Source organism: Nuphar pumila, chromosome 9, assembly GCF_984573655.1.
Source record: "Nuphar pumila chromosome 9, dmNupPumi1.hap1.1, whole genome shotgun sequence".
Classification (NCBI taxonomy): Eukaryota; Viridiplantae; Streptophyta; class Magnoliopsida; order Nymphaeales; family Nymphaeaceae; genus Nuphar; species Nuphar pumila.
Window position 1 is genome coordinate 61,517,659 of NC_143257.1, and position 18,845 is coordinate 61,536,503.

The window sequence follows — 18,845 nt, forward strand, 5'->3', positions numbered from 1 at the left end:
ATGTTGAATGGCAAGTCAAAGATTCAAAATTGATCCCCTATCAGAGGATTGTCTGAGCTCTCATAGGCGACTTTGAAGAATTTCAGCTCAATCATGTCAAGAGGGAATACAATCACATAGTAGATGGCTTACCCTGTCTGGGTTCCATTTTGTCTTTCAGAGACAGCAAATCTTGTCGTTCCTTCGAGATTGGCAGACTTGATCAACCTGCCTTCATTCCAGCTGAACAAGTAAACCAAGTCACTCAGAAAGAGAAACCTTGGTATCAAGACATCAAAGACTTTATCGAAACTAGTGAATTCCCGTCAGAAATGTCTAAAAAAGAGCAACGCGTAATCCAGCGCTTGTTCGCCTGCTATTTCATCCTTGCCAACACTCTCTATCGTCGTGGATTCAGTTCTGAGTACGCCAGATGCTTAGACAGAGACGAAGCAATGAAAGTTGTTCAAGAGGCACATTAGGGAATTTGTGGTGGTCATGTCGGCTACCAAACACTCGTCAAGCAGATCATCTGGGCAGGGTATTACTGGAAAATCATGTAGTAGGATTACCATCAATTTGTAAGGAAGTGCGTCAAATGTCAGATGCACGCACTTTCTATTCATGCGCCAGCCGCATACTTGCAGGCCGTAGTTTCTCCTTGACCTTTTTCAATGTAGGCATTCGACGTGGTGGGTCCAATCACTCCTTCGGCTTTTAATGGTCACAGATACTTTCTCGCAGCTACAGAATACTTCACCAAATGGGTCAAGGTTGTAACTATGCGAACAGTAGAAGGTCGACATGTGGTTTCTTTCATTCATAAGAACCTTCTTTGTCGTTTCGGCGTACCACATGATATTGTTTTAGACAACGACAGCCACTTCAAGAACAAGAGGATAAAAACCTTTTGTTCAAAGTTTGAGATTCATCATCATTTCTCAGCTCTGTATTATCCTCAAGGAAATGGCCAAGTAGAAGCTACCAGCAAGATTTTGATCCACATTCTGTAAAGAACGGTGGAAACGGGCCGTGATTGGGACGAGAAGATGCACGATGCACTTTGGGTAACGCCCCAGAATTCCAGCTTGGAAAATCCTTTAGATTTTCAAGGTAATTTTTTTTTTTGAAATGCATTACGCAAAGCAGAAAAACTTAATAGAAAAAGAAGTGGAAAACTCTGGGCGGGTTACAGAGAACAACAAGATGAAACATTTTATTAATCACATTTTACAAGATGATACAACATTTTTCTTTTTACAAAAATCAACTGTCAAGATCCTCGACGTTCTAAAAGTGTGGGTTCAGTCTTCCACCGCATATCGAGCTCCAACGCACCATGAGAAGTAAAACACTTGTATCCCCATAAAACGGGGTTAGTACTCTTGCGAACTGGTGAGAAATCATCCATGATAATCTATTTGCGCAAATCATAAAATTTATAACATGATATGCATCTAATAACATAATTAACCAAAGCAATAGCACAAGTGAATTTATCATGACAAAACAGGTAAAAATATCGCAACCAATGCATATGTACAAGTGAACATATATGTGCATCGTGGTGAGACAATTAACATAATTGAAGTGATTAAATAAGTGTAACTGCAATAAGTAGAGAATAATGTCAAGAAATAAACAACAATGTCAACAAGTAACATACTTAGGCAGTAACATCAAATATCTAGCAAGTGAGCAAGAAAGATACAACTCTAGCATTATGATCAAAGATAAGCAGTACGATCATGATCAATCAACTAACATGATTGACATTAGCATTCAACAATGAATATTTCATTAATTATCTAACCAAAGGAAGACCTCTCTAGAATTATATCGCATGAGACATTCATAAGAAAGAAAATACGGGTAACTGCACAGTTCTGACATAAGTGAGCTCAACTTATAAGGTGGGTCTATTGCCCACACTAACTTTCCATGGAGTTTTTAGCATTCCATAAAGTCTCACTGGCAAATACACCTTTACAAGGGGCCTCGAGTCCCCCTTATACTTACGGGACAGATCAAGTGTCAAAGGTGGATCGTGTGATCAATGCAAATGTACATGAAACATAATCAAATATTCATCAAATGCTAGGATACATGAATTATTAACGTAATTCATTTAATACATCTAAATTTGGTGACAAAATGTGCAAGTGGAAGTACTCATTCATGTTATAACATTTATGTCGCATTGTTCTCATGTAGTGTGTAAGCATACATAAATTAAAGCAATACGAGCATGATATTGCATGTTGGTTAATCTCAATTCAACTATATTAGATAATAAACTAGCATAATTAGGCCATTTGAGTACAGTGACTTGGTGACTCAGCTAGGTCGCACCCAACTCGACCCCAAAAGGAGAGAGATTTAAAACCAGTTAAAAGAAAATCATGACTTCCTATAACAATAGGAAGCTTGATATTTTTGAGATATTTAAACAGAGATTCAGCCCTGACCATAAACCTAAAAGTTTTAGAGTTATCTCTTAACTTTCCACAGAATCAAACTAATCAATATTTCATGGAAGGAGTCAGGAGAAATCTCAAAAATACGGAACATTGTCCAGAGCATTCTGGACTGAACAAGGACTAACAAAAATCTGAATGTTCTATATTTTGATAAAGGATTTGGGGGACCTTGTAGACCGAATCAAGAAATGTTTTCAACTACAAAATTGGAGGACTGTGTCTTGGCTTTCTAAAATGTCTAAGAACATTGAAATATGGCCTGTATCCAAGGAGATACAGTCGGTTTATCATAAGTGTCTCTGACAACTCTAGATTCAGGAAATAATCAATGTATGCAAAAACAACATTTTTAACAGAACTTTTCTAGGAAGATACAGACCGAATAAGACAAACTTTCAACTACAAAGTTATAGGTATGCGTCTGAGCTTTTCAGAATATCCAAGAACACCAAAATCGGACATGTATTCAGAGTGATACAGTTGATTTATCAGAGATGTTTCTGACAACTCTGGATTCGAGAAAGAATCAATGCATGCAAAAACAATAATTTCAACAGAGCTTTTCAAGGATAATGTAAACCGAATCAGACTAAACTTTCAACAATAAAGTTAGAGGTCTGTGTCTGAGCTTTTCAGAATGTCTAATAATATCAAAATCGAATATGTATCCAGATCGATACAATCAATGTATCAGATGTGTCTCTGACAACTCTGGATTCGGGAAAGCATCAATGTATGCAAAAAAAACATATTTGATAAAGATTTCAAAAGATTATGCATACTGAATCAGGCCACACCTTTAACTACAAAGTTATAGGCCTGTGTCTGAGCTTTCCATAATGTCTAAGAACATCAAAATCGGACATGTATCCAGAGCGATACAGTTGATTTATCAGAAGTGTCTCTGACAACTCTGGATTCGAGAAAAACCAATGCATGCAAAAATGATAATTTTAACAGAGATTTTAGAGGATTATGCGGACCGAATCAGACCAAACCTTCAACTCAAAAGTTAGAGGTTTGCATCTGAGCTTTCTAGAATATCCAAGAATACCAAAATTGGATATGTATCCAGAGCGACACAGTCGATTTATCAGAGATGTCTCTGACAACTCTAGATTCGGGAAAGAATCAATGCATGCAAAAATAACTGTTTTGATGGAGCTTTTAGAGAACTTTGCATTACGAATCTAGAAAAGTTTTCAACTACAAAGTTGGCGGACTCTGTCTGGGCTTTCCAGAATGTCCAAGAACACTAAAATTTGTCTTCAAAGGTGTATTTGACAACTCTAGATTCGGGAAACTCGTTTTGACAAAATACATATATATTTTTTTTGAAACATAAGTGTGTGTGTGTGTGTGTGTGTGTGTTCACGTGACGCATCTCACACAAGTGCTATAAACTGAATATAAGAAACAACACACAATTCTAATACACATGCAACTCACACACATGTATTTGGGAAATCTGGTTTCATGAAGAAAGAAGATACAAATAGACAATGAAAGAAATCTCACCTTCAATGACTTCTGGAATGATTGAGGGGATCTCCTCTTGCTTGGGTGTGTAGAATGGAGTCCTATGTGGTACCCAACCTGTTATCATCGCAAAATTTTTCCCCTCCCTTGCGAAAGAGAAACGAATTTTGTGAGTCAAACTCGACCAAAGTTTTGAAAATGGTTTTTGAAAATTAACTCGCCTCCGTTTTGAAAATTTGTGGGAAAATTTTGTGGAATGGGATCCGCATGTCGGTACGAGGTTCAACCGTTCCTGGCGCCTTTACCAGAGGTAATTGAACCAAGGATCAATTGCGTGCTTTAACTTGACTCAAATATCTAAATTATGCTCTATTTTTCTTAGAATGCACAAAGAATCAAGCTTGTGCTATGAAATTTTAAAAATAATGCAAGTTTGAGAAAATATGATGTTTGCTTTGGAAAATTGAAATGCATTTGGAAAATGATTAGAAAAGTGCTTGAAATTGGAGTTTCTGGGAAAATCAATGAATTTCATTGGAAATCAGAAATTTGCATTGGAAAGTGATTTCTCAATAAAACTTGAAAATCTGAGAAAATTGGTTTTGAGATTGGAAACTTGGAATTGATTTTATGAGAAAATGGATTTGAGAATTCTGAGAAAATCAAGAAATTCATTGGAAAATGACTTTTGAAATGGAAAATGGATTCTCAGAAAAATGAGAACTCTGAGAAAATCGATTTCTGAAAACTTGGGATTTTTGAAATTTGAGAATGTTAACATTGGAAAATCTTGATTTGAACTTGGGAAATACTTTGAAATCTCATTTAAAAATTTAGAATTCTGGGAAAATCCAATCCTGAGAAACTTGGAAATTTTTGGGAAAACTGATTTATCTGAAATTGAAAATTTGAAAATGAATTTGAAAATTATGCAATTTGAATGATATGAATGAATGAATATGAATTTAAAAAGGGAATTTCATTAAGGAATTGGGAAATCCTTTTAAAAATTTGAGAAATGCAGTGCATTTTGAAGTTAGCCTAAGAGTGTAGGCTGAATGTGGCTGATATAAAGATCATAAATCTTGGTTTTCTTCGTATTCTGACTATGGTCATAAATACGAATCCCACCGAGTTTATAAACTCCATAAAACCTTGTGCACGTGCCATTTGTGTAAACCATAGTGGATTTGAAATAAATGCACATGGATCATACATCAGATATTGGAATTTTGCAGAAATTAAACTATATTCAATGCAGCTAGCTCTATTCTAAGCAGAAAAGTAACTCTTATTCCAAATATTACATTGATTTTTACATTGAATTGAAATAAAAGAAATAAAAGCTAAATCTTCTTCTTGAATGCTCCTGCAAAACTAGAAAACAAGGTTAGCACAAAAATGTAGGTTTTTCTGAATTTATCTGAAAATATGGGAAATTATCATATATTATTCAGATATAAACCCAAAATCATACCCCTTTTGATATAAACATGATAAATAATGAATAAATTTCGAACATAAACCTAAAAATTCAAAATTGGGGTCAAAATAACCAAAATACCCCTGATGACCTTGAAATCAGGGTTTTCTGAAAGAATTTTTGTAAATTTTGGAATTTTGAAAATCAAATGAAATAAGTCAAACATAATATGATAAAATATGATGATGTGCATGAAATTTTGGAGAATTAGAAATTGAAATTTAGAAATTTATGTCAAAATACCCCCGATAACAAGACTATGGCCTTGAAACCAGGGTTTTCTGAAATAAATTTTGCAAAAATGAAAAATGTGAAATACAAATAATATTGAAATTAAACGTAATATAATTCTATATGCTCATGTACATTATAAAAACCTTAAAATGACAAAAATATCATAAAATATCAAATTTAACCTGATTTTCGCTTCTGAACTTAAAGATAAACTAACACATGGAGCAAATGAACTTGGAATTAAACCAATTTAGCATGAATACCTAAAATATCCCTAAAAACAGAATGGAGCTCTAAAATCTATTTTTTTGTATTTTTAAATATAGAAATTCAAGTAAAAACCCTAAATTTTGTGATTTTTGCCTAAAATGTTGATTCTAAAGTAGATTTAGGATATCAAATTTCCATAAAAATTTCACAAATTTTATGGAATGACAGAGGACAGTAAGGCAAGGATTTTTGTCTTTTACACTTTCTGGTTTTGACATATGGTCGGAGCTATGCCACTCCGGCAAGTTGGATCGGAATCCGGCGACTCTAGGATTTGAGGGAAACAGACAGGTTTCGGTAGGAAATGTGAGAAAAATAGTAAACAGATGGGAAAAAGGTTGAAATTATGAGAAAATATCCCTGACAAACAAGGAAAAGTTTGATATTTTGACACAATTGGGATTCGGGTTACGGTTTGGAAAAGGCCACACTGTTATCAGAGACCTAAATCTCTGGAATTTCAGGATATTGAAATCTGTCAGACAGAAAAGACAATTTCGGTAAAAATAATGAAACAGCTTCAAAAATCCCCAATTTTGGTAAATGACAGGAAAACATGTTAGGAACAACTTTTATGTTGAAAGTTTTTGCAAACAATCTACGGATTGGGTAGACTCAGTGCATTAGGGTCTGTCTATACCCTGACAAAGGAAAATCGAGATTTTCCAAGGGGTCTGGGAAATCCGATTTTTGACAGAGGTAAAAACTAATTGGAAAAACCTAAAAATTTCCAGATCCTTAGTAGATTCAATCATTAATCGACTGTGATTTTTTTAGGACAATTTGAATCCTCCACAGGGGTGATTTTGGGCCCTAAAGTCTGCTAAAAGAGAATTTGGATTTTCCAAGAGGGCAGAATCCGATTTTGGATTTGATTTTTTTAAGGAGGGTTCTGAAACCCGAACGGACCTGAGTTTTTGGCAGGGAAACACAGACACATAACTACGACTATAATAATATTTTTAGGATTTATGAACAGAAAATTAAATATGAAATTATAATTGAACTACACGCATGAATTTAAATTTATAAACTATCAATGAAATTTCAATAAGACAACTAACTAAATGAAATGAATGAAAAGCAAACTAAACATGCTGTCTAAAACATGAAAGTTATATAAGAAATAATAAGAAAACAGAAAATAATCGGGGAGGCATACTTGAAATTTGCTTTAGCTATTCGGAATGAGGGGCTTCATCCATTGAACGGATGGACCACCTCATCCGTATAGCCCTAAGTTCATGTAAAACCTAAAAAAAGAAGAAGAAAGAGCTTATTACCTTGGCTTGGTAGGTTGGAGATGATGCTGGAACCGATTGGAGATGGCGCCAAGGAAGGAGGACTTGCTGCTGTGGTGGAGATGACTGTCACCACGGCAAAGCTGGAGCAATGGTGGCTGCTTCAACTATGTTGTGAATGGTGGCTTGGAGACGTTGGAGCAATGACCAAGGAGGGCTGGGAGCTGGATGCAACAAGATGGAGGTGTGGATCTTGCTGCAAGGCATTGGAATGGTGCTGGACCTTCAATGTGGAGGTGTGGCTGCAAGCTGGAGCAAAGGGGGAATCAAGGGAGAGAGAGAGAATGTGAGAGAGATACAGAGAAAGAGAGAGGCGTGAAGAGGTGGGCAGCCGTATGGCTTTTTCCTCTACGTGAATGGCTGGGCAAGAGGGAAAGGAAGGAAGGAAGAAAGGGAAGAAAAGAAAGGAAAGAAAGAAGAAAAAGAAAAGGAACGAAAGGAAGAAGAAAGGGAAAGAGAAAGGGAAAAGGAAAAAGGAAAGAAAGGAAAGGAGAGGGGGCTGGAGGTTTGGGAGACCACCTTGTGGGTCCCACCTCTTTAAAATAAAATAAAATAAATAAACAAATAAAACAAAACAAACAAATAAAAAGAAACATCTCTTTTTTTTTAATAAATTAAAACAAGAAAATGCAAATGGATGGACCATCTCAGAGCGGGTCCAAATTTCACTTTTGAAATTCATTTTGACGATTAAAGGGGTAAAATAGTCTTTTCAGAAAATTTTCAAACGAAACGGGTTATTTTTGATAGTTTTTGAAACGAGCTCGGATTTTGAAGTTCAATACCTCGTTGCGAAGCAAATCAAGTGTAGAATTCAAAATTTTAATTTTGAAAGAAATTCAGATTGTTTTTCTCGAGAAAATACTTCCAAATTTATTTTTAGACGAAACGAGCTATTTTTGGTAGTTTTTGAAATGAGCTCGGATTTTGAAATTCAATACCCTGTTGCGAAGCAAATCCAGTGTAGAATTCAAAAAATTTAGTTTGAAATAAATCCGGATTATTTTTCTTGAGAAAATACTTCCAAATTTAGACTCCCAGGGGTAAAAATGTCAATTTTGGAAACCCGGGGTTTGAAATTGATTTATGAAAACTTTTAAAACTCAATCTGGATTGAAATTTATAAAACTGGAGTTCTGGACTTCGAAAATGGAATGAAATGTTATGAAATACTGAGAAATGATATGAAATGATGAGAAATGACATGCGAAATGCTGACCCTGAATGAAGAATTTTGGATGTTAGACCCCGATTGACACTTGTACCAGTTCAAAAAGTGTTAAAATTGACAAAATTTGCAAAAAATGGTTGAAGAAATGATTTTTGAGCTATGCCAAGCTAGAGTGACACTGAAAATTGGAGTTCAAGCTAGATTGAACTGGGATGAGCTAGATTGAGCTGGGTTTTAGAGTTTCAGAACTCAAATGAACTCACCGGTCACTGACTCAACTGACCTTTCCGACTGAATTTTTAAGAAAAGCTGCTATTTTTAGAGAAATGGTATGGAATGATCACTAGAGCGAAGTGAATTACGAACTTGAGTTGGCTTTGAGATGAAACAAAGATCAGTTATACTGACATGAACTAAAATCAAAGCTCGAACACTAGCTCAACTGACTGAACTCAGCTCAATTTCAGCTGAAAGAGCTGAAATGGACTAAAATGGGCTCTTGGACACTTGGAAATGGTTTTGAACTGAAACTGGAGCGCTTGAACTTCTGGTGAGCTCAAGTTAGACTCTGAAGAGTATGACTAACTATGAATGACTGACTCGGAGACAATTGGTTTGGATTTGAGTGAGAAATGAGCTCATTTCTGAAGAAATGATCTCATTTTGGCAGGAATGGTCAGAAATGAAAATGGTTTGTTCATTATGAGCTTGAGATGACTGATATTCTAACTGTCTTGAACTGACCAATGAGCTTGGTTGACTCCGACTGACTGGGGTCCGGGATGACCTAGGGGTAAAATAGTAATTTTCCTAATGAAAGTTGGTAAAATGGTGATTTTCTAAAACTTACTCGGGGTTTGACTCCTATACTAACCTAATAGGGTTGGCACTGCCTGAGGAGGATTGTTTGAGAATGGATGTGGAAAATTTGGGGTGTTTACAGATGCCCCTCTTTACTATTAAGTCGGCTTGAAGACGAGCTTAGTGGAAAAGAAAAACACACCAAATTTTGGCCATAAAAATGCCCCAGTTTGAAGGATCTGACTGGGTATAAAGAAATTAACCCTGATGAAAATGGTAGATATGAAGTGAAGAATAAAGAGGAAAATTTTACTTCAAAAGGAAGTGAGATTCAGGTTTTGCCCTTAACCTGGATGGGACGGAAAATACCTCATGTAGAAACGAAGCTCAGGTTTGACCCTTAACCTGACCAGGGAATGAAATACCTCATCAAAGGACGCTCAGGTTTGTACCCTTATCCTGATTGGGAGGAAAATGAAATACCTCATCAAAGGAGGCTCAGGTTTGTACCCTTATCCTGATTAGGCGGAAAATGCATGGAATCCTCGAAGGAAGAAACCATGATGGAACCTTCGGATTTCCGCACAATGAATCCGATAGGGGTTTTGCAAAAGGATAAAATTGGGGTCCTAAAGCTTGAAAAGGGGTTTGATTTTGGGCGCCTCATTGCTGAGACTAAATAACTTTTGAAATTGGTGACCTTTTGCGAGAAAATGATTGGTGGCTTAACCTCAAGCCAAAATTGGACTGTCTATGGTGGGACAATGGGGACACAGGAAAGTGTGCGAATCTGAGAGCCCATGCGCTCAGATTTTACCAACATATGGGAAGGAATCTTGAAAACTCCCGTTATCAAGTCCTTAAAAGGGATAACAACTGATATCAGGATGCGCCAAAGATGAACCTCAAGCTCTCGCTTCACGCCAGGATAGCTAGAAAATATTGTCAAAATGTTGAAAATTATTATCGATTCAAAATAATTGAAAGTGATGCACATTGTTTTGAAAATATTCCCTCTTTTCTACCTGAAGTATTACCTTCGACTGGGCTTAAGTTCGTAGAATCAAGATTCGAATTCAAATTTCTTGCAATTGATTTTCTTTCTAGGAGGCTATCAATTTCCTTAATATGAATAGAAAAGAGAGTATTCTTGATATTGTGAAAGCAATTGGTGAAGGAATAATTATAATAGAATTTCACAAATTTTAAAGAAGATTCTTGACAGATTCGGCAGTCTGATATCCTAGGATTCTTTTCTCATGATGATCTTTCTGCCCACTTTTTTTTTCTTTTTTTTCCTTTTTTTTTTGCAGAATTAGAGCTCTCTTAGGCTTTTGGAGATTTTATTACATCATCTTTCATTTTGGAGATGTCCTGACTTTTCTCTCTTTTTTTTTTGGAAGGGTACATCACAAACTCCTTCATCTTGGAGATGTTCCGATCCTTCTTTTTCTCTCAGGGATTATATCGACGGTTATTGGCTCATTGGTTGGAAATCTCTTGATGATAGCGGAAATTAAATATCTTTTAGGGTTTGTCAAGAGGCTCGTCGCAGTCGCCTTCATCTTGACGGTTCTCTGAACTTTCCTTGGAAGGATCCGTCACAAACTCCGTCATCTTGGAGATGATTCAAATCTTCTTTGGCCCCGGGGGTCTACTCGCCTAATTCGCCTTCACCTTGACGACAATTGAGAGATCCCTTTTGCAGATATTTAATTGCAGCTTAGGTGATTGAGTAGATATAGGGATTTAATGGATTTTTTTGTATCACCTAGGATATTTCGACTGCTTTATTTTCCAAGAATGATCTTTAAAAATGTGCCATTGACTCTGATCAATACCGATCACTTATGGATTTGCAACAACATTGAATTTCCTTTTGCTGGCCATATCGAGGATTTATTCTTCATCCTTTTGGTTGGCCAATAGAAAGAATTTGAATTTTGAATCCTTTTTCATGAAAGCTTTGACCTTTCGGAAATAATACTGAAGGTATTCTGAGGTAATGTTTTTGTGCAATAAAAATTTTGAAATCAACAAATATTTAATGACAAATTGGCAAAATTTTCTTGAAATCCTTTGTGAAAGCGAGCATTTGAAGCACGACTCAACGCATCCATGACAAAAATTTTCTTCTCCTTTCCCCAAAGGAGAAGATTCAGAAATTGGAAATAGAAATTACTCCTCTCTTCCCTGAAGAGGAGGTGTTTGCAAAATGAACTTTCGAAGAGAAATTAAGCTTTCGTCAAAACTTCCTAACATTAGGCTTCTCTTATGGAAAGGGGGTTGGTAATGGTGAGGTCGGTGAATTGGTCATGAAGGAACGAGTCCATCACACTCTCTTCGAAAAGAGGGTCCTTCACGATGAAATGGCCTAGTATGAAATTGTGGTCACAAGGAAAGCGAACTTCCGTCGAAGCTCTCCCTGAACTAAGGGTTCCTTGTATGAAATTGGAATTTTGTTTTGCAAACGGTTCACATAAACACGAGTCCCTTCAAACTCTCCCTGAAAAGGGGCTAGGTGAACAAAGGATAGCAAGCGAAAAGAACGAGCTCCCTTGAACTCTCCCTATACAAAGGGTCTCTCGCAAGAGGAAATGACTGAAATGGGTATTGGGTGACCAAAAGGGTCAAAATTGGAAATTGGAAATTTTGAAATTTTGAAATTTTGAAATTTTGAAATTTGATATTTGAAATTGGAAATTGGAAGTTTGGAATTTGGAAATTGATATTTAGAAATTGGAAATTGGAAATTGGAAATTGGAAATTGGAAATTGGAAATTGGAAATTGGAAATTGGAAATTGGAAATTAGAAATTGGAAATTGGAAATTGATTGACCCGAAGGTCAAAATTGGAAATTTGGAAATTAATTGACCCAAAGGTCGAAATTGGAAATTTGGAGATTGAAAAATTGGGAATTGGAAATTTGAAATCTGAAATATTGTATTTGAAATTGGAAATTGAGTGACCCAAGGGTCAAAATTAGAGATTTGGAAATTGGGTGGCCCGAGGGCCGAATTGTTAATTGGATGGCCTGAGGGCCGACATTGGTGATTGGATGGCCTGAGGGCCGACATTGGAATTTGATTGACCCGAAGGTCAAAGTTGGGATTGGAAATTGGATGACCTGGAAGTCGAAATTGAGAATTGGCTTACTGGGAAAAATATGGGTTCAATATGAATTAAACCTAAGAACGACATTGGTTCTATTGAGAACGACATTGGTTCACTGGGAACGACATGGGTTCAATAGGGATTCGGCCTAAGAACTATCAATTCCATAGGAATTTAACCTAAGGATCACAGTCTAAGAAGTAAGGATTCAACTTGTGAGCTTTGAATGGATCAGGTGCTAAACTGGGTTTTAAGGGAAGATTCGAATCGGAATTCAAATTTCCAAGGAAAAACTAAATGAATTTGGTTATGAAAGAAAATTCAAGTCGGAACTCTAATTTTCTAGACCAATTCAGAAGGAAAAGAAAATTCGGGTCGGAACTCGAATCTTCGAAGGAAAACTAGATCCAATGTGGAAGGAAAAGAAATTCGAGTCGAAACTTGAATCCTGAAGGAAAAGTAGATCAATTAGAAGGAAAGGAAATTTGAGTCAGAACTTGAATCCCGAAAGAAAACTAGATTAATTGGAAGGAAAGAAAAATTGAGTCGAAACTCGAATCCCGAAGGAAAACTAGACCGGTTAGAAGGAAAGAAAATTCGAGTCGGAACTCGAATCTCGAAGGAAAACTAGACTAATTAGAAGGAAAGAAAATTTGAGTCGGAACTCGAATCCCGAAGAAAAACTAGACCGGTTAGAAGGAAAGAAAATTTGAGTCGAAACTCAAATCCCGAAGGAAAACTAGACTAGCATGGATTAGGTTTGAAAACATTAACCAGTAAACCAGATTTAGAAAGTTTGACCAATAAAAATTGGATTTTGAAAGTCCGACCAATAACAATTGGATTTTGAAAGATGTACCAGTGTAAATACCAGATTTTGGAAATGAACCAGTATAAGTACTGGATTTTGAAAATGGATCAGTACGAATACTGTTTTTGGAAGAATTACCAGTACGAACACTGGATTTTGAAGATTTACCAGCACAAACACTGGATTTAGAAAATTTTACCAGCACAAACACTGGTTTTTTAAAATCTTACCAGCACGAACACTGAATTTTGAAAATTTACCAGCATGAACACTAGATTTAGAAAATTTTACCAGCACGAACACTGGTTTTTGAAAATCTTACCCAACTGATTCTGATGATAGATTTTCAATCTTCATCCTCACGATGACTTAGACAACTGTCAGGGTCTCAGGATTTATCCCTTATCCTGAATGGGTAGTTCAGGTTTATCTCTTAACCTGAAGGGGAAATGAATATGATGTATATGTATGCAAATGAATGCATGTAAATGCAAATGAATGCAAATGTATGCAAAATGATGTAAATGAATGCACATGCATGCAAAATAAGAGATTTGTTTGATCATGCCTGCATAGAGGATGTTTTGAAGATAATTTTCAAAATAATGCCTCAGTATAACTGGGGAGTGAGAAGTTGGATGAAAGGATAAGTAATTGATATTTGAAGAATGCTTTCTGACTTTGGATTGATTCTGGGACTCTAAAGAGAGTCATTCCTCATGAAAGAACATTTTGCAGAGAAGGAGAATAAAAGGTGACATCAAGTTTATGAGGAACATGGGTAATTTATTCAATCATTGAAGAGAAATAACAAGTTGGTAAGAAAACTGGGACTGTATTGTTCTTTTAAAATGACAAAAAGCAAAATGATTAAAGATGACATAGCCTTGACATTATCAGTTTCTTGGAAAACTTGATCAGGATGGTCAACTAGTATCTTCCTCATTTTCAATGAGGATCTTGTCGATGCAATCTTGAATAATGTTCTTCAGAATGAAACAATTCTCAGTGTCATGCCCTACTGCCCGATGAAATTTACATAATTTTTCTTTGAATATGCCCATGACTGTTGTAGGATCAGCTACTTTAGGTAAACTGATCATATCTTTTGCGAGCATGTATTCCAGAACACTCTCTAGTGTCTGATCCAGAGGGGTGAACTTTCGATCCTTTCTCCAATCCTTATGCTTTTGGCTTTTCTTGACCTTTCTCTTTATGCTGAGGACTAGATTAAAGAGGCTTATCATTGTTGGAGAACTTTTCTTTTTGGCCCTTAGATCCCTCTGAATAGTTATCATGATTGCAATCATCGACAGAAAGAGTAAAGTGAGCCTCTAGAGATCCGACCATATCATTTGTGAGCATGTATTCCAGGAAACTCTCGAGTATTTGATCCAATGGGGCCATCTTGCGGTCCTGGTTTTGACCGTCATGTTGTACTTTTTGTTTATTGCTTGATTTCTGTTGAGACTTGGCCGAGATAGTTGACCAATATTCTTTCTCATTCTCAACGAAGAAATTCTTGTCGATATAATCTTGGACAATGTTCTTGAAGACCAAACAGTGGTCGGTATCATGCCCTATCGCCTGATGGAATTTGCAGAACTGGTCCATAAATCTTCCCATGATTGTGGGAGGATTTGTGACTTTTGGGAGTTTTACCAATTCTTTGGCCAACATATATTCAAGGATTTCATTGAGAGACTGCTCAAGAGGAGTCAACTTGTGATCGTAACCCCAGTCGTCCCGTTTTATCTTTTCTTTTTGTTTACTCATTAACAAAGAAGGCGGAGTTCATCTTCTTTTTTGGATCTTGATTATTCCTGACAGGAGTGATGCCTTCGTAGAGGTTTTTGCTCGCGAAGACCCTCTTGCCCTTGTCACGGTCTTGCAAATTTTTAATCACCTCAGCCATTTTCTTCAACTGCACTTGGACTGGATCATCTATTGCTTGACTCTTCAATTTATAGGCTATCCCTTGTCTATGAGGGGATCTTTGAAATGCTTGTTGAGCTTCATATTCTTCATCAGTGTCCTCTACTGATTTCCCTTCATTTGTTGTATTAGCATCCTGAATAAGTTTCTTAGACAACTTCAAAACCCTTTTGACTACCTGGCCCTTTGCCTTCTGCTTGACTTGGGTCTTCTTTGCACTGGCTTCAGCTTATTCTGCCAGCATCTTGCTCATCATCTTTTTGAACATGGCATATTTCTGAGGATCCATGTCATCCTCAACCTGCTGCCCTTGATTTTTGCCCTAGCGCGGGGAAGCCATCTCTTCGTCTGAGGCTGTTGAATATGGGATGTCTTCGACTGGTGCAATTTTCTTCTCTGACCTTGTTTGAACCATCAAATATCACGAATGCTCTCTGTAGGGCAAACTTGATGATTAGGCTTTTGAAAGAGATTTTGATTGGAAGAGAATATTTGCTGAGAATTTTGGTAGACAATTGAAAGAGTATCCCATTACTAGGGATTGATTCGTCGTTGGGATTACGACAATTGTGTTGTCATTCATTTGCAAAGAAAATAAACAACTAAAAATTATGCATTGTTACCTAGGCGAGGTCGTCAAACCAAGAATTGAAGAATTTGCAAGATTTTTATTTATTGAAAGGAAAACATGATTGTATCAATAATAAACTTGGGAAAGAGGGGGTGGATAAACAATTTGCCACCACTTTTTATAACTAGCAGAGACACGAGGGCCGGGAAAAAGTGGAAGAGTAACAAAAGAGTCCCAGCCATATCTGGCAGAATGGTATGTTCTGGAACACTGTGTTGATGTAAGGTCGAATTCTGACACGACTCCTGATAGCAGCCGCATCTCTATGTGCTTCTGTTTCTGAGAAAATTGTCGGACACACCGCTCTGGATGATAATAGGCGCAGAAGAATGGACCAAGCAGCTTGAATCTCTTGCCATATGCATAGGTGTATCTGGGAGGCGATAATTCTCAATCAAAATAGTCTCATACCACATCCTCTTCCCGCAAATAATCGATCAGGAACCGATATCGCGCAACTGAAAGGAGCTCCTTGCCGTTGTATCTGAACGAGCTCGCTCTAGTCGGCACATGCTGAAGGAACCAAGACTAAAGAGCATAGGTACATCCCTCGACTAAGATGGACTCTCCCATTGTGAAGCGGGTCAGTCCTCTGTATAGAAAAGCAAGCGCGACTATAGCTATCGAGAGACGGCCTATCGACTCCCCCATCTTCTCAGAAGCTGAACCATTCTGACATCCACATAATTTTGTCCATCTGGAAAGAAAGCAAGTCCCACAGTACACAAAACCATCGCATGTTGAATTCTCTCTCGAGCTGTCCTGGACAACGAGCTGACTTCTACGAATTCTCCATATTGCCAGTAGATCTCGATCAGGCTCACGTACTCATTCCCATTTTCTTCAATCAGTGGCCAAGACTTATGCCCTGTCATGCGCGAGCCACGACATCTTTAGGGTCCAGACCCTTGACATTAATTAGAAATTTCTGCTCTAACGGATCTTCAGGCTGATCGGCTAGCTCAGGAAGTCCCATGATCTCTGAAAGTTCATCCATCAATAATGTCATCTCGCCCCACGGAAACCAGAACGTGCAGGTACGCAGATTCCACCGCTCTGTCAGCGCATGGATCAGATTGTCGTTGACTGTCAACTTTCCCACTGCAGATGCCAGTTCCAACCCGCAATCGCTCAAATGGTCCGGAAACATACAAGAGAAGTTTTTGAACCAGACATAGTACCACCGGGGGAAGAAGGGTCCGGTGCTGAGAGTTTGATGCTCGGGAAGAATTTGTCGCACCTCGTAGGAGATGTGACCCTCAGGAAAAACAGAATCAAGCTGACTGGATGCCATTGGACTGAAATATAGGAATATTGGAATTAGACATTGGAAAAATACAAGAATTTTGAAAATTGCAGGCAGGATAAAAAGCAAGAAATTCGAAGTCTAGAGGAACAAAAGAATGGAAAATCTCCTGGAGTTTTGAAGAAAAGGTGGATAATTTGAAAAAAAATCATCCAGGGTTTACAAAGAAATGCTTTATAAATGGAAAAATGAAGTATTTTGGCAAATTATCCAGTATTTTGGAAAAACTGGGAAAAATATGGGAAAATAAGATGGAAATGAATATCATACATTCAATCACAAACAATTATGCACATACAACATTCAATAAGAAGCTGACTCTAAATGCATCAATTTTGAAAGAGCTTTAGGACTCTAATCCTGACTCTAGTCTCAGATCAGCTGTGTTCAATCATGCTATGCCGATATACTCGAACCGAGGCTCGATGTACGTGGCATAAAAATTCATCTTCGGTTCTAAGCTTGTGTTTTCCCAACATCCTTGAGCGCCTGCCGATATACGTTGGACTATGGCCCTTGGTACGTGGCAGGGGGCGTTAGCCCAAATAAGTGGCCCAGTTGTGAGGCTCTGTCCCGAACTATGGTTCTGGAAAAGAGCCCAGCAACGTGAAGACCGGGTATACATAGGTGGGGTGGTTTTTGAAATATGATCACATGCAGGCAAACAGAAGGCTTTAAATCCTAAAGAGATAGAGATTTTCAAAAATTTTGAAGAAGCAAACATTGTTTTCATACAATTCCTAGATTGAGGATTGTTGTATTTCAGACCTAAGTCTAAGTGACCATGAATAATTCTCCTCAATATGGTCCTACCAAACCATGCCTAATCTACATGCAATCCATGTCAGCTGGGTTCAAGTCTAAGCTCCTAGGTTCACATGATATCAGGAAGCAAAAAGCTGACATTCCATAGAACATAATTTTGATAATTGAGCTAAGTAAAGCACATAATTGATCAGGCGAAGACAGGTCCCATCACGGTTGCCAAACCTGTTATCATCGCAAAAATTTTCCCCTCCCTTGCGAGAGAGAAACGAATTTCGCGAGTCAAACTCGACCAAAGTTTTGAAAATGGTTTTTGAAAATTAACTCGCCTCCGTTTTGAAAATTTGCGGGAAAATTCCGTGGAATGGGATCCGCCTGTCGGTACAAGGTTCAACCGTTCCTGGCGCCTTTACCATGGGTAATTAAAACCAAGGATCAATTACGTGCTTTAACTTGACTCAAATATCTAAATTATGCTCTATTTTTCCTAGAATGCACAGAGAATCAGGCTTGTGCTATGAAATTTTGAAAATAATGCAAGTTTGAGAAAATATGATGTTTTCTTTGGAAAATTGTAATGCATTTGGAAAATGATTGGAAAAGTGCTTGAAATTGGAGTTTCTGGGAAAATCATTGAATTTCATTGGAAATCAAAAATTTGCATTGGAAAGTGATTTCTCAAGAAAACTTGAAAATCTGAGAAAATTGGTTTTGAGATTGGAAACTTGGAATTGATTTTATAAGAAAATGGATTTGAGAATTCTGAGAAAATCAAGAAATTCATTGGAAAATGACTTTTGAAATGGAAAATGGATTCTCAAAAAAATGAGAACTCTGAGAAAATCGATTTCTAAAAACTTGGGATTTTTGAAATTTGAGAATGTTAACATTGGAAAATCTTGATTTGAACTTGGGAAATACTTTGAAATCTCATTTGAAAATTTAGAATTCTGGGAAAATCAAATCCTGAGAAACTTGGAAATTTTGGGGAAAACTGATTTATCTGAAATTGAAAATTTGAAAATGAATTTGAAAATGATGCAATTTGACTGATAGGAATGAATGAATATGAATTCAAAAAGGG